This window comes from Lissotriton helveticus, chromosome 1_1, assembly GCF_964261635.1.
Source record: "Lissotriton helveticus chromosome 1_1, aLisHel1.1, whole genome shotgun sequence".
Classification (NCBI taxonomy): Eukaryota; Metazoa; Chordata; class Amphibia; order Caudata; family Salamandridae; genus Lissotriton; species Lissotriton helveticus.
This window is the reverse complement of record NC_136057.1, coordinates 984,614,362-984,630,965: the sequence shown is the minus strand read 5'-3', so window position 1 is coordinate 984,630,965 and position 16,604 is coordinate 984,614,362.

Sequence of the window (16,604 nt, the reverse complement as noted above, 5' to 3'; positions counted from 1 at the left end):
GCAATCTCGATCGAACACGTACTCCCGGTGGACTGGTCGGACCACCACATGATCCTATTCCATATCAACCAACAAATTCTCTCTAAACCACTGTTGCAAGACCCCCCGATTGCGGCAGAAACCTCTCTCAGAATCCCATGGAAGTCCTCAAAGAAAGGATAAGCTCGCTCCTGCCCTGCCCCAATGACCACCTCTCCACCGCCGAACTCACGTACAACTCTAACCTGGAGACTATAGAAAGAAGCTGGCAGAATAACCCTACCTCCTCTCTCCACAAACAACTCAAAACAGCCCGCAGGGAATACAACAATCACATCAAAAACAAGAAACCAGCGTTTTTTTGCTCTGCGCTGGATAGGGCAAACAATAGACCTAGAGAGCTCTACAGCATCATTAGGCAACAAACCTCCAAGCAGGTGGCCTCCTCAATTCAGGCGTCCAACGAATTTTGTGACAACTTCGACAACTTCGTTAACGACAATATCACTAAGATCAAAGTCTCTCTGGACACCATTAACACTCGACCCATCAAGAGGACCATGCCCGGGGCGGTTGTTGTCGCTCCTTGCCCCGCCTCCAATTCTTGGCTAAGTTTCCGCCCCATCCAAGAACATGAGATAATCACACTGATCACCACTTCCAAACCCTCTTTCCATGTCCTTGACCTCATTCAACCCCTTCTAACGAAAAAACTGAAGCACTCCCTAACACCGCTTTGGTGTACAATAATAAACAGCTCCATGGAAAATGGAGAGGTTCCAGACTGCTTTAAAGTAGGCCAAGTCACACCCCTGTTGAAAAAACCTTGTCTTGACACAACGGATTTGAATAACTTTAGACCTGTATCTAACCTTCCCCTTCTATCCAAAATCCTAGAGAAGTGCGTACTCCAACAGCTTACCCAACACCTAGATAACATCATCTTCTTGGACTCCCACCAATCTTGCTTCAGAAAAGGCTGCAGCACTGAAACCGCGATCCTCAACATCATAGATGATATCCACCGCTCACTAGACTCTGATCAATACTGCCTCCTCATTCTCCTCGACCTATCGGCAGCATTTGACACAGTAGACCACAAACTCCTCATTAGGGCTCTCCAGGAAAGAGTCGGTCTTGGTGAAGCGGTCCTCTAATAGTTTTCCTCATTCCTACACAATCGCACTCAAAAAAAAAAAAAAAACTTTGCTTCTGACTCTCAGTCTCACCCTATCAACAAAGGAGTCCCTCAAGGCTCTACATGGAACCCCTCACCAAACTACTCAGAGCAGCCAACATCTGCTTCCATCTTTACACAGACAATACTCAGATATATCTGGAAACCTCCTCCCTCATTGACTTTCAAAGACTCAATGACGTACTGCATAATGTCCAACACTGGCTGTCTTTGAATCATCTTAAACTAAACCCCGACAAGGAGGAGAATCCTCAAATTGCTGAATGGCTAAAAGCTATAGACGCGCTCAACGGGAATCTCACCCTAGCAGACTGTGTCAAATCACTTGGTATCACACTAGACCGGAACCTAAACATGACCAGACACATCAAGAATTTGACTAAGAGCGCCTTCCTGAACCTCAAACTTTTGAACAAAAAAAACCCACTTCATTCCGCCTGGTGATCTCAAACAGGCCACTCAAACATAGGTACTCTCAAGGCTAGACTATTGAAACGCAGTCCTCTCAGGAATTGCAAAGTCAGATCTAGCTCTCCTCAAAACAACTCTGAATGCGGCAGCCAGAAAGGTCACTGGAATCAAGCAATTTGTCCACTTCTCTCCTGCTCTCAGTGAACTTAAGTGGCTCCCAGTTAAAATGAGGATCAGCTTCAGAGTAGCGTGCCTCACTCATAAAGCCCTACATACCGGCAAACCCGAATACCTGGCGGCCAAACTCAAGAAAGCCGGTCAGGCCATGAACCTCAGTAGCTCTAACTCCCTCCTTCTCATCCCGCCAAAAACTCTAAAAATAAAAACGGCTACTCGTTCCTTCGCCGGAAGCGCGCCTATAATCTGGAACTCCATTCCCCCCCACATCAGAACCATCCCCTCCTATGTAAAATTCAAAAGCCAACTCAAAATCCTGTTCCTCAATCGTGCCCCAGGGAGTCGATAGGAGCTCTCAGAGTGGGGTAGCAAATCTTAATTTCCACTCCATCACCAAGTCAGTGAGACTACGAAACAGATGTTCCCTTGACTACAAAGCTGACCCCTCAACATTGACATGCATTACTTTGTCACTTTCTCTTGTCTAATTTGTTATCTTTGCAATGTATCCTCTGTTAAGCGCTACGATACCCTCGGGTCAGGTTAGCGCTACATAAAACTTCTAAAATAAATAAAATAAATAAATGGACTGTGCAATGTACAGACAATGCTCCACTCAGGTATATGCATGAATACTTTGCTTGATGGTGTCCTGGACCCATCAACTGAACCTATTGATGGCATGAGTGACATCATAACAGCGGTGTACCCCTAATATATATATCAGCCATGAAGGAAACTCAGCTGATTAGCAGTGCCAGGTTACCCCTTGATTCTGAACTTCTCACATGATGAACAATGCTACTATAACCAAGCTGTGTGTTTGCCTGAATTAAACACAACTAGGCTTTGGAATGGACAAACACATATGTTATGACTACACTGTGTTTGTAAAAGAGTTTTTGGGAAATGTCACGTCTACCCCTAAAGCCACAATGCCACATATGTGAATACCTAATGAGCTGATGAAATCTGTTACATCATTTGAATGTCAACAAATGTCTAGTAATCAACATCAACTCCACGCAAATAGATGACATTACTAATCTCTATCTATTTTGTTCCATTCGAGGTCCCCAATTACTTTGACACAAACAACGTGATACCTCACTATCACCATTAACAATGCTCCCTATTTCTCAACAGGTCGATCCGCCACTGCACCTGCACAGAGTTCCTCTCCACCCCAGTAAGAAGTCCTCAGTGATGACAATGCTCCTAAAGAAGTCGATGTGGATGACGTTCCTGCCCAATCTGGTCAGCTGGGGCAGACGCCAATAGTGGGGCTCATTGTGCCCACAAAACACCTCCCACCACAGCTGCAACATCTCAGCCAAACACTGCCCTGTCAACAGTCCTATCCTGTGCCCCAGTCCTGGATTCTCAGATGGCCAACACCACCCCAGTCACAGAGGTATCAGACCAAGTGGGAGGATGCAGTCTGTGCCAAAGGCACAGGGCCTTGGGGGTAGGCTCAGTGGGAGGGTAACTGTGGACCCTCATAGTGAGCCCACCACGGCCATCACTCAAGTTCTGGGAGTCTACCAGGACTCCCAAAGTGTCAAGGCCCAAGTATTGACCAACATCTGGGAAATGAAAGAGCTGCAGAGGGCCACATACCAGGAGGTTGCTGCCATCCACACTGAGGTGGCCGGCATCTGCATTTATTTATTTTATTTAAAACATTTATAGAGCCCAGCGGTCGCCTGGCAGGCATCCTGGCGCTAGGGTGGCTACTCCTAAGATAGAAATAGTAGAAGATTGTTTAGTAGTGACGGAGGGACTCTAGGGAAAAAGCCAAGTCTTTATTAGTTTTCGAAAAGGCAGGAGCTGTGAAGTATGGCGGATGTCGGCGGGCAGACTGTTCCAGAGCTTTGCAGCCGCCACTCGGAATGATCTTCCCCCGATCCTAGCTCTCTTGAATCTGGGTACTGTTACAAGTCGAGCGGTGGCGGATCGAAGAGCTCTGGTTGGTGTATACCAGGTAAACATCCGTTGTAAAGGGATAGGTCCTAGCCCATGTAATGCCTTAAAGACCAAGCAAAGAGACTTGAAGGCAATACGTTGCTTCAAGGGAAGCCAGTGCAGCTCGGCTAGAGCAGCCTTGGTTGAGGATCTTCTGGTCCATCCAAGGGCCAGTTTGGCTGCTGCTGATTGGACACGATGGAGTCGGTCCAGTAGTACCAAGGGAGAGTCAAGCAGGAGAGCATTGCAATAGTCAATGCGACTAAGAATGGTACACCTGACTATCTGCGCTCTAGCGGATAGTGGAAGTAGTGGCAGGATTTTGCGTAGTGATCGCATAAGGGCAGAGCAGGTGGCAACTGTTCTCGAAACCTGTGTTTCCATGCTCAGCTTGTTATTAAGCATGACGCCCAGATTCCGAACACTGGCCACAGGTGACGGATTGTCCGAGTTTTCTGGAAGCCAGAAACCAGCAGGCAGAGGGCGAGGTATGCGGCTGGCTGGGCAGAACAGAACCTCGGTTTTAGAGGAATTAAATTGGAGGGAATTATGGTGTAACCAGCCAGCAGTATCTCTCAGGCAGTCGTGGAATGCTTCTAAAGTAATAGAGTCTTCACCCTCCCAGGAAAAAATAGGCTGGGTGTCGTCTGCGTAGTTTACTGTGGTTATGTTGTGTGATTTAATGAGAGAGACCAGTGGTAGTAAATAAACATTAAAGAGAATCGGGCTGATAGAAGAACCCTGGGGTACACCGTGAGGGACTGGGGAGAAGGCAGATTGATAAGGGGGAAGGGAAACAGCCTGTTTCCTGTCGCTGAGAAAAGAGTGGAACCAAATCAGGGCTGAGCCATCAACCCCAGCCGCTCTCAGCCTCTCTAGCAGGATCACGTGGTTGACGGTGTCGAATGCGGCAGACAGGTCCAACAGGATCAAGGCCACCGCCTGGCCCCTGTCTGCACGCACTCGAAGTTCTTCCATGGCCGTAAGTACAGCTGTTTCGGTGCCATGGACTGGACGAAATCCAAATTGGAAATCGTCCAGAACGTGATTCTGCTCGAGGTGAGATGACAGGCAGGCATTGAGGTGGCCTCCCTGGTTTGGGTGCTGCGGGACATCAACACCACCCTTTTCAGTGTTTTTCCACCTGCATCTGTCCCTTTCCAGTATATCCACACCATCAATATCTGCTGCAGCCACTGGAATGAAGGCCCTGTCAGATATGTCAGAAGGAGGGGACATCCATGGAAAAATTCAGGATCTCAGAATGGCAAGACATCCACCAGATGCATTACAGTTTCTTTTCAGCTAAATAAGTGGATTGCATTGCTAACAGTGTCATTTCATAAGTTTTTGGAATTACTTGGTGTTTTAGATGCATTTTTATGACACTCTGCGGACACTATTAGATTTGATTAAACACCTTCGATGTCATGTATTAAGTTATTGCTGTTGACATGGATGATGCTCTGGATGGAGAACTATGTGGTTTGAGTCTATCCACTCTTTTAGACACTTCAGCTCAAGTACACAGTTGGGATATGGTTGCATGTAATTTTTTTTGTTTTACCTAATAAATTGCAATCAAGCACACAGCTTTAAATTACATGTAAGAATATCTTTTCAGTGGTTGCTGCTGCGTTCAAGTCCAACTTGGTGCATTTTTTTGTTTGTTTTTATAGTCATTCAATTCAGCCCCTGAAGTAGGGAGTTTGCCCTGAAATGCATTGGGCAAAATGCTCTTTGTCAAGAGAATGCTATAAGACAAAATATGTTATTCCAAAAAATGTTTGTTAATGTAAATATTGTTTAGGAAATTTAGAAGTTGTCTCTGTATTAGCAAAGATTGTTGAAAATTGAATATCAGTAAAGAAAATATGATTTTGGAACTATAAATACATTTGTTTATTATTCAGACACCAACTACTGCCAGGAAGAAGCCTGGCCTCTAATGTCCTCCTGTGTGTGCTAAACATTCACTTTGTGGACTATTCCTTCCCACTTTCCCTATCTGATGGGAGGAGTATGCTGGACTTTAGACTCCTGATAATTTGGATTCTACTACATTAGTTTCATCACCCAGGACTGAAGATTTCACATTTTTGTTGTCACTCTTTAATTTTAAGTTGATTTCTTGGCCTTGTTCACTTCATTAAAAACATGTGTCAGCAAAGCTTTGTATTTTGTTGTAATTCTCACATATTCCAATGTGAATGTACTACCATGTGAACTTTGCGATGTCAAAAATAGGGACTTGTGGCTATCTTGTATGTAAACAATGTTCAACTAAGTATCACTACCATGTCACACCAACACATACATACAAGTATCTGGGCTTACAACACCTTTATTCCATTGTTCAAATCATAGGCTGACATGATGTCAGCCAAAAAGCAAATAAGACATGACTCAGTTTTTCTAGGTCAGTGATCACATAATCATTTGCAGACTTTCAAAACATGGAAAGAGGGGATACATCTGACTATATCCCATACAATAGGCAACATTAAATTAGGTCTACATCATAGGATGGAGCCAAATTGCCTACATAACAAAAGGAATCCCACATCAAATAAACAAAGACACAGACACATGTCAGTACAACAGTTTCTGACCACAGGGTCCTTTCAATCCAGTGTTGCCTGCATCTGGTGGAATGCCAGAAATAAATGTCAGTGATGTGCTGCAAGCGCTTTGGCCTACAATGAGTAGACACATTAACAGCTTCATCCAGTTCATACATAATGAGAAATTAGCCATGGTGAAGCACGAATTGGCACAAAACCACATTGTGTTGGATCACATAATGGCACACATTTTGCATTAGGAAGAAGTCCAATGGAAGTCAGGTAACTTCCATCCTATCACTGTGCTAGCTGTCTTGGTACCGGCTTTGTACACCCAAACTCTGTGACAGATATTCGATGGACCAATCAATGTCCACTTCGTAATTCTCAACATCATCATATACCTGCTAATGTCACAACTCTGAAATGCCCAAATGAATATGACATGGTAAAGGTACAAAAAGCAGACAAACACAGAGATATTAGTTAAGAAAACATACATTTTACACACATCACATTGTGAACCTCTAGAGAACACAGTCCAAAACAACATTTACAGCTGAAAAAAATACTCTTATAATACAAACACCTTTTCCCAGATATTTCCAGACCCATATATTCCTATATTCCTATAACATCTCTAGAAAAGATGCAAGAATAGTCAAAGTCATCACATCTCACACCATACTTACACTCAGGAAAAAGTATTTCTGGATGAGATCCAAACACAAGTCAGCTTCTTACTCTTCATCACTATCATCATCTTCATTTGGCATTTCAGAGTCCTCATCCGGTGGGTCTTCATGCCTGCATCCTCTGTGATGTTAGGTATGTTCCGTCACTGGGAAATGTTGTGAAGTATGTAGCAGGCCACAGTGAACTTACACACCTTCCCGGGTGAGTTGAGAAGGGCGCTCCTCCAGTCTAGTCCAGACACCTGAATCAGACTTTCAGGAGTCCAAAAGTCCATTCCATTGGCTGGCGTGTTCTTCCATGGGCCTCATTGTAGCGGACTTCCCTTGGCATTGTAGGATTCCTCAGCGGTGCCAACAAGCATGGTTGGTTGTGATGTGCTGAGTCTCATAGACCGAAGGGCAAAATTTATTAGCACACTTTCAGATCATACTACCTGGCATTTCCTACACAAAGTTAGGACAGATTACATTTACTTAAGCCAGGTCCGCTGTGGTAGTAGTTGTGATATCAGCTGGGATATGAGTGTTAGGGTTTGTGCACAGCAAAGAGCATATCCCCTATCTTTGCACTAGTGGTCTCTGTAATAGCTCTCTTTAAACATACTATGCATTGGTCTCTGTAATATCTCTCTTTAAACATACTATTGAAAGCCTTTCTTGTTATCGCAGCCCCTCCCTAAGACTTCTGTGTATGTTGCTCAATGTACTCACAAGTTTGGACATTGCTGTCTTGTTTGTACATTGGACCTTGCTTTTACCAAGGCTTATTCAGAGGGATGTATGACGTTACAACGCATACTTTTACAACGCATGCCTTTACAACGCGGTTTTTACAATGAAAACCTTTACAACGCATAGCGCTTTGGGGTGCTGGATAGTGAATAGTTTAATTTACTATTCCAACTCCAGTCCCCGTGGACACTAGGGAAGGTGTTGGATAGTAAATTAAACGTATTCCCTATCCTAGAGCGCCCCCCAGCGCAATGTGTTGTAATGGTTTGCGTTGTAAAAGTTGCGTCGTAAAGGCACTGCGTGGTAAAAGTTGCGTTGTAAAGGATGTTTCCCTATTTAGAGCACTCCTCCCTAGGCCATGTGTTACTTCAACTCATGAGCATAATAACTGAAGCTCTGCACACCTGCTTGTGAGAACCACACCCAGTTCTTTGAACCACACCCAGCTCTTCGAACCACACCCAGCCCTGTCTATAAAAGGCAGCCCCTGAGCCTCACCCAGTGCTTGTGCTCCTCTACCTCCCACTTACCTGGAACAGATCCTTCGGCGCTGGCACTCCTGCTCTCTCCAGACCTTCATTGGCTTCAACGGGCGCGGTTGCTGGCTCTTCCTTCTTCCGGTTTCTGGCTCCTTCTTGCCTCAGCCCCTCTTCTGTCCACTGGAATCGACCTGGAAAAGAGAAAGAGGACAAGGTTAGACTGATCAGTATCCCTTTTCAGCAACAAGTAAGTGCAAAACTTTTCATTACCTGAAAGAACTTTGTCGGCGATTTCTGGATTCATGTAAGGACAATTTGGAACAAGATATCTCCCACGAACTTTGTGGTTCAAACCCTTTGTTACAGGAATACTTTGTGGAACTTTGTGAAATAAACATTGTTTTACATGGACCTTTTTAAGAATCGAACAGAGGAAACCATTGACAGCACGGCAAACAGTAAATCAAGGACTTGCACAAATTACCTGCTGTATTTTGATGTAAAAGTACAGTATTTGTTTTATAAAAAGTCTGGAAATGTGTGAAAAGTGAGTTTGCTATTAAGAATTTAGGCTTTAGTTATATATTAAGGTGAATGTTAGATGTTGGTAATTCTGATAATGATATTCGTTTGATTTTACAGAAGTTTTACAGTAATAGAAAGCACATCTCAGAACAGTAACACATTCCAAACCTGGAAGCTAAAGACCAGGATCCAAGAGGTACTTTTAGAAGAGAATTTCTAAATAGATTAAGGGTTAGTCAGCAACACATTTAGGGATAGGTTGCACTTATCTGTTCTTTGTTTATGTTTCATTAGGCACCAGTTTCTACAGAAGTCAGAGAGGGCCGCAGATTTTAGCAGCACTTCTACAGTGGAAACGCAAGAACGGTGTTGTCTCTCTTTTTTTATTTTATCCACTTCCCCCTTCCCTTGAGCTTCTGGTTCTTAGTGCACTGTTTAAAAGTAGTGTACTAGTGGAACAAGCAGTGTCCGGGTGTGGTCTGACTGTCTTCAACCTCCATCAGAACTGAACAGAAACTCAGGTGAGCTGGGCTTTGACAGAAGCACAAGCCTTTAAAATATTCAGTTCTGTTGGACGATGAATGCCAGGGAAGAAACAGAGGGCATTGACGCCACAGATATGGCGCAGGCCCTAAATGAGGACTTGGCCCATAATGAATCAGTGTCTGGCATCTTGCAACATATGCAAGTGGAAATAGAGAAATTAAAGTTGGAAAACACCTTCTTAAAACAGGATTTAAGCAGGTATAAACCTAGGGAATCCCAGTGGAACACAGCTTTTACGCCTTTGTTTAAAATCTCCTCAGAGACAGGGGCGCGAGCAAAACATACAACTTTCCCTCCCCCAGTTGAGGTTACTGTTAATGTTCCTAATGCTGTGCCTTTAGCAGCACCTGAACGTTTTCATGGAGATAGTAACAAATTCCATGTTTTTATCAATCAATGTCAATTACACTTCGTTTGTAAACCACAACAGTTCCCTACTGATGCTACGAAAGTGGCATTCGTCTTGTCTTATTTGGGCGGTACAGCAGCCAATTGGTCAATTCCTTTCGTGGATAGAGATGATCCCATCCTCCATAATTGGAATCAATTTAAACGTACTATGACCAGCCTTTTTGCAAAACACACTTTTATGCAGGCAAGTGATAATGGGCTTTTAAATCTCAAACAAGGTAACAAGGATTTATTGACCTATCTCACTAGTTTTAATCGTTTACTCACCGAGACACGTTGGCCAGAAGAAAAGCGTGTCTCCCTTTTTTTATAAAGGTTTGAGAGACGAGTTAAAAGATGCGCTGGCTCATATCGTTGATTTGCCAGAAGACTATTCTGACTTTGTAGATTTAGTCGTGAAATTGGAACACAGACTAGGAGAAAGAAAGGGAGATAAATCCAAACTGAAATTGCGGTTAACTTTTATTAGACATGAGAAGAAAGACACAGATAATAAACTCCCTGAACCTGAGCCTATGCGAATAGGAACACTCAGAGGTCCACTCACGTCAGAGGAAAAAGAAAGAAGGAGAAAACTTCAATTATGTTTATATTGTGGCAAGGCAGGACATTTTGCCAGAGAATGTCCAGTAAAACCTAAAACTTCACGAAAGGGTACTGTTTCCTCTATCTCCTCAACTGAGTCGGGAAACGATTAAGCTCAACAAGGGGGGAGGTTACTTGTTCGAGAAAACATCCTAATCAAACCTCTAATTCTGCAGCCTTCATGGTACCGCACAAACCTAGACATTTCATAATTCAGATCTTTTTAATTGTTACTACCCAAGTTAGAAATTCTCTCCCTGTCCTACTGGATTCAGGAGCAACAGGAAACTTTGTGGATAATAAGTTAGCTAACACATTAGGTTCCTATTTGCCTAAAGCCTTGTCCAGAAGCAGTATGTGCAGTGGTTGGGTCAGAATTGACCTCTGAATTAATCACAAAACAAACAAGTCCCCTTGTCATGGTCTGTCAAAACGGGCACACAGAGATGATTAGCTTTGATCTGATAGATACCCCTAATTTTGGCTTGATTCTCGGGGTACCCTGGTTAACAACTCATAACCCAAAAATTGATTGGGTGAACAGAACAGTTACTTTGGATTTCTCATTCTGTAGAACCAATTGCTATCAAGAAGCAGGTACAGAACAGAGCACAGTAATACACTGTGCTAGTGTTACACAAGACAAACCAAGTCTCCCTCCTGAATATTCTGACTTTAAAGACGTTTTTGATCCAGTGAAGGCTAGTGTGTTGCCCCCACATCGGTCATATGACTGCCGTATAGATCTTATCCCAGGGGCCCCTTTACCTAATAACAGAGTATATGCTTTGACTGACGAAGAGACCAAATATTTAAGAACCTACCTAGACGACCTACTACAGTCTGGGTTCATCCGACATTCCACATCTCCGGTGTCATCTCCACTTTTTTTATCCCGAAGCCGGATAAATCTCTGCGCGCGTGTATCGACTATAGAGGACATGCTCTATATGTCCCAATGGCATTGAAGGCAAAACATTGCAATTCAATGGAAAAACATTGACTCCCAAAAGTCTAAATAACTGCAGGAGTAAGAACGTTATCTATCTTCTGATCTGCCCATGTGGCCAAGGCTACGTGGGTGAGACGGGGAGAGAGCTCCGCATAAGACTGTTAGAGCACAGATCAGCGATTAAAAACCATAAAGACAATGCCCCTTTAACCGATCACTTTAAAACTAAGAATCACGGCTGCCATGACTTTACCTGGTTCATTTTGGAAAAAGTGAACATGAGCAGAAGAGGTGGTAATTTAGAGATAATAAGAAAGTCAAGGGAACAATGGTACATGATCCATTTGGATACAATAAACAAAGGTCTGAATACCGGGGAGGGCTGGATGAGAATAGTAGCTAGTCAATAATAATAACAGGGTTACTACTGTATGTACTGTGGAATTGGTTACAATAATGATGAATGACCGCAATGTATGATCATAGTCAAACAATATAGATGAAATGCACTTACAGGGACTTTGATCGTTTTGAATTGCGTACAATTTTAGGGACTTATAATTCATTGTTTCAATCATATAAATAATTTCATCACTAATATGTAAAAAGGTAACAACAGCTAGCATAATGATTCATATTGCATGAAGCAAGGATTAGGAGATTACAGTCTGGCACACGACTTGAATCCCAAATTTAGTTAAGAGTACGAATTCACTAATCTTTTCAAGACACACAAATGAATAATTATACTAAAATAGACCACCCATGGTACGAGCTAGGTGTTCCAGCTTAAAGTAATGAATGTGACCTCTCTAGGGCATACGCTACTCTGTCAAATCATCATGACATCAGAATATCGGAAGTTTGTATGCGCAAATATGATTAATGGATCATTAAGAGAGGCGTGGAACGCATCTAATGCGGCTCCCATATTGAGGCTTGAACAGCAAAATGGCCGAAATTGATAGCGAGGCTTGGAACTCGCTATGGTAGCACTCGGCAATAACATCGAACGCATATAGAGGTTAGCGCCCACATTAGTAATAAGCCCCACCTGGAAATAATTAACAAACAGCCAATGTCACAGTGAGGAGAGGGGTTTAAATAGAGCCGTAGTAGGGTAGTACGTTCCCTTTCGTTTCCGACGTGACGCAGCCGGTGGTTCAGAGGACGTTTGAAAACTTTGCGGGGTGTGGAATACAAGAGCTGGAACATCTGAGGTGAGGAGAGACCCCTCCAAACTAGCAGAGCTTTAGAGACAGCATGGCCAAATACTTTTATAAATCTGAGACTGATCCCCTGTATTTGTTTTTTATCAGACTAGGTTCAAGCCAGCCAATAGTACCCACCCCAGACAAAAGCCTCTAAATATCGGGAGATCTGCGGCAAGATAGGTGAGATTGCTGCTGAATTAACTAACAACTTAGAGTCTGATTGGTTGAGGACCATTTCACAGACCGTTTTTTTTTCACATTTAAATTGCAGATAACTGACAAAAAATTATTTTTAACCAAAGACGGATAGGCATTATCTGAATAGAAGACCCACCATTGGACTACACACGATCACAGCAATACAAAATAGAAGGTAAAAGCAAACAGAGTCTGAAAAATGATAGAAAACTAACACAGTATTTAGATTATAATAGAGGGTGAGCTTATACCTTTTTCTTTTAGGATAGCAAAGTGCGACAAACAGGTGTTTTTAAACAAAAAAAAGGCGGCTTCTAAGGAGTTAAGGACAACTAAGAAATAGTAAATACAAGAACAAGTGGCAGCAATAAGTGATGTCACTCTAATCCTTAACCATATAATATAATGAAACCCTGTATCCACATTTCAGAAAGAACAGAGCACAATGAAGGTCTAAATGGTTCTGATTAGGAAATCTACAACAATAGGACCCTGTACTATGTGAACAGGTAAACGATATTAATGTCTAGCTAGACTAGAACAATGTGCAAATGTTTTACCAGGCACAAGGAGGGTGGAGACTCAAAGTAACAAGCCATGAGTCTAAGTGCTTACTAAACCATAAGTTGAGTGCCGGAGGGTACATAGGGGGCTCAAATTTGACAGGTTAAATATGTGCAATCAAATGATTGAAGCCAGATTTAAACCCTCTTAAACTGTATTAGGCCAATAGGAATATAAGTTGATCAAGTAAGGACCAGGTAGTCTTGCTTTTACAATAAGAGTTAAAGTATGCATATTATGATTGTTTTGAATGTATTCATCATTTGTAAGATATGTACACAATGAAATTTATGTTAGACACTGATGGATATATGTTTATATGCAGGAGTCTTGTATCTGTGGCAACCACCCAGTGCCCAACTAAAGGAGAGACTTATTAGTCAGTCTTGATAAAGATGGTAGAATATTAGCACAATCCATCGAAACGCGTCGACGCCTCTTCTTGCACGATAAAGGGACCAAACCCAACCTGTAGACAAACAATGAAATAAGTCCAAGTTTTGGTTTTATGTATGCTAGGTCTCAAAATGTGCAATACTCAATGACAAATTATATATGTCTTTGTATGTCTCTCCCCTTTTTTGTAAAATTGTTCTAGTTTTTAACTATATGAGTGTCACTATTAATTAATTACGTTTTTTATCTTTATGTGTACTAAAATTGTATTTTATGAAATTGTTCATGTGGTTTTACTATAGATATGTAATGAGCTGTTTTTAATCAAAGTTTGTAACTGTAAAGAATGCATTTTTACAAAAATAAAATATGAGCCAATTTACTGTTGTGTGAGTGTATTAGATAGTAAAGGGATCTAGTGGCTATAGCTTGGGCGGCCCCAATAACCATTCGTGGTTGAACTACGTGAATCAGTGTGCCTAGGAAATATTTCTTCTTACGGACTAAATAATGCTACAATAAAAAATAAATATCCTCTTCCTCTAATACCTGTGTTGTTGGATCAATTAAGACATTCTACTGTATACACTAAACTAGATCTGCGAATAAAAGAGGGGGATGAGTGGAAGACAGCTTTCAAGACAAAGTTTGGTCTATTTGAGTACACAGTTATGCCCTTTGGGTTGTGTAATGCCCCTGCGGCCTTTCAATTCTTTATAAATGAGGTCCTACACGAATTCCTGGATGTTTGTTTCATAGTATACATAGATGACATCCTCATTTACTCTAAGAACCCGGAAGAACATACCCAACATGTTCGTGCAGTATTATCAAAGTTAAAAGAAAATCAACTCTTTGCTAAACTAGAAAAATGTACTTTTAATGTCAGCAAAGTGGACTTTTTAGGATACTGCCTGTCACCTAAAGGAATATTTATGGATGAAAAGAAAATTAGTGCTATTACTGATTGGCCAGAACCATCATCTGTGAAGAATGTTCAGAAATTTCTGGGTTTCGCCAATTTTTATAGGAGGTTTATTTCTCATTTTGCAGACATTGCAGCCCCAATAACCACCTTGTTGCGGAAAGGGCAACAATATCTTTGGTCTGATGAGGCGGCACACGCCTTTCAACTTCTGAAACTAAAGTTCACTTCAGCCCCAATTCTGAAACATCCTGATCCTGACTTGCCATTTTTTGTTGAAGCGGATGCTTCACAAGTAGCTTTAGGAGGAGTTCTCTCTCAACGAGATGCAGTAGATGGCCAATTACATCCTATGGCCTTCTATTCCAAAAAGTTATTACCAGCTGAACAAAATTACACTGTGGCTGAAAGAGAACTATTAGCTATCAAAGTAGCCTTTTCTGAATGGAGGCACCATTTAATGGGAGCCAAGTACCCTGTTACCATCTTTTCTGACCATAAGAACCTACAGTTTTTTGGATCACTAAAAGCATTAACTCCACGTCAGATGCGCTGGTTAAATTTTTTTAGTACATTTTACTTCGTTATAACCTATAGACCAGGGGCCTCATTTATGAGGCCGTGCGTCACTTTTACGCCGCCGGTGCGTCACTTTTTGTGACGCACCAGCAGCGTAAAAAATGTGCCTTGTTGCACCATATTTGCAAAGTAACGCATCTACCTAGATGCGTCACTTTGTAAACCCCTGCGCTTCATTAAGCCTACGCCAGGTATAATGCATGCAAAGGGGGCGTTCTGACGCAAGGCAGGGTCATAGAAGTGACGCAGTGAAATCTATAAGATTTCACTGCGCCACTTCTAGGACACAAATGCGTCTATTTCTTACGCCTGCCTCACAGCAGGCGTAAGACTGACGCAGGCCCTTTCACATGGGGCTTGCCCCATGTGAAAGGACACATTGCTGGAGTTGCGTCACTTTTGTGACACACTCCAGCAATGCGTCACTTTTGCGCCTACAGATACGTCAGAAATACTGACGTATCTGTAACTCCTTGCGCCATGATGCGTCATACTGTAAATATGACGCATCATTGGTCTCGCAAGGAGGGCGCAGTGAAAAGTGACGCATCGCTGTTTTCACGCAGCGATGCGTCACTTTTCATAAATGAGGCTCCAGGTGCACAACAAATTCAATCTGATGTGTTATCTAGATACGGACATACCTCAGACATGAAACAAGACAAAAATAGGAGAACCCATTATTCCTCCCCAAAAACGTTTGGCACCAGTACAAAAGAAGGATTTCATCACAGATCTATATAATGCACACATGCAAATAGCACCTCAAGATTGGTTAAAGGATTCCCATAACTCAATACAACGAGGTTTATTGTATCTTGACAACATGCTGTTAGTGCCCACCACAGAATTACAAACACAGGTGATAATTTGGCATCATGCCTCACCGTTGGCAGGTCATCCTGGCTGGGTAAAAACCCTGGAAAATGTGCGAAAACACTTTTGGTGAGATAATATGAGTAAGGACATTAAGCAATTTGTCACTACCTGTCCAGTTTGTGCAAGACATAAATCTTCTCATAAGGCCCCTGACGGTTTGTTAATACCAATGCCATCACCCAAACAACCTTGGCACACTGTGAGTGTAGACTTTATTGTAGGTTTACCACCAGTAAAATCCTTCACAACAGTGTTAGGGATAGTTGATTTTTTGTCTAAAATGGCACATTTTGTACCATTACGGAAATTGCCAACTGAGGCAGAATTTGCCGATATTTTCATAAGAGAAATTGTGCGTTTACATGGTTTGCCAAGTAAAGTGGTGTCAGACCGAGGTAGCCAGTTCAACTCTAGATTTTGTAAAAAAATTATGCGAAAAACTGAAAATAGATGTGGCATTATCTACTGCTTTACATCCAGAAACAGATGGACAAACTGAACGACTGAACCAAACCTTACTTCAAACGCTACGTTGTTTATTGGCTGATTATTCTAGTGAATGGTTGGAAGCTCTCCCTGTAGCGGAGTTTGTTTATAATAATACTGAGCATGCAGCTCTACTTTGCTCAC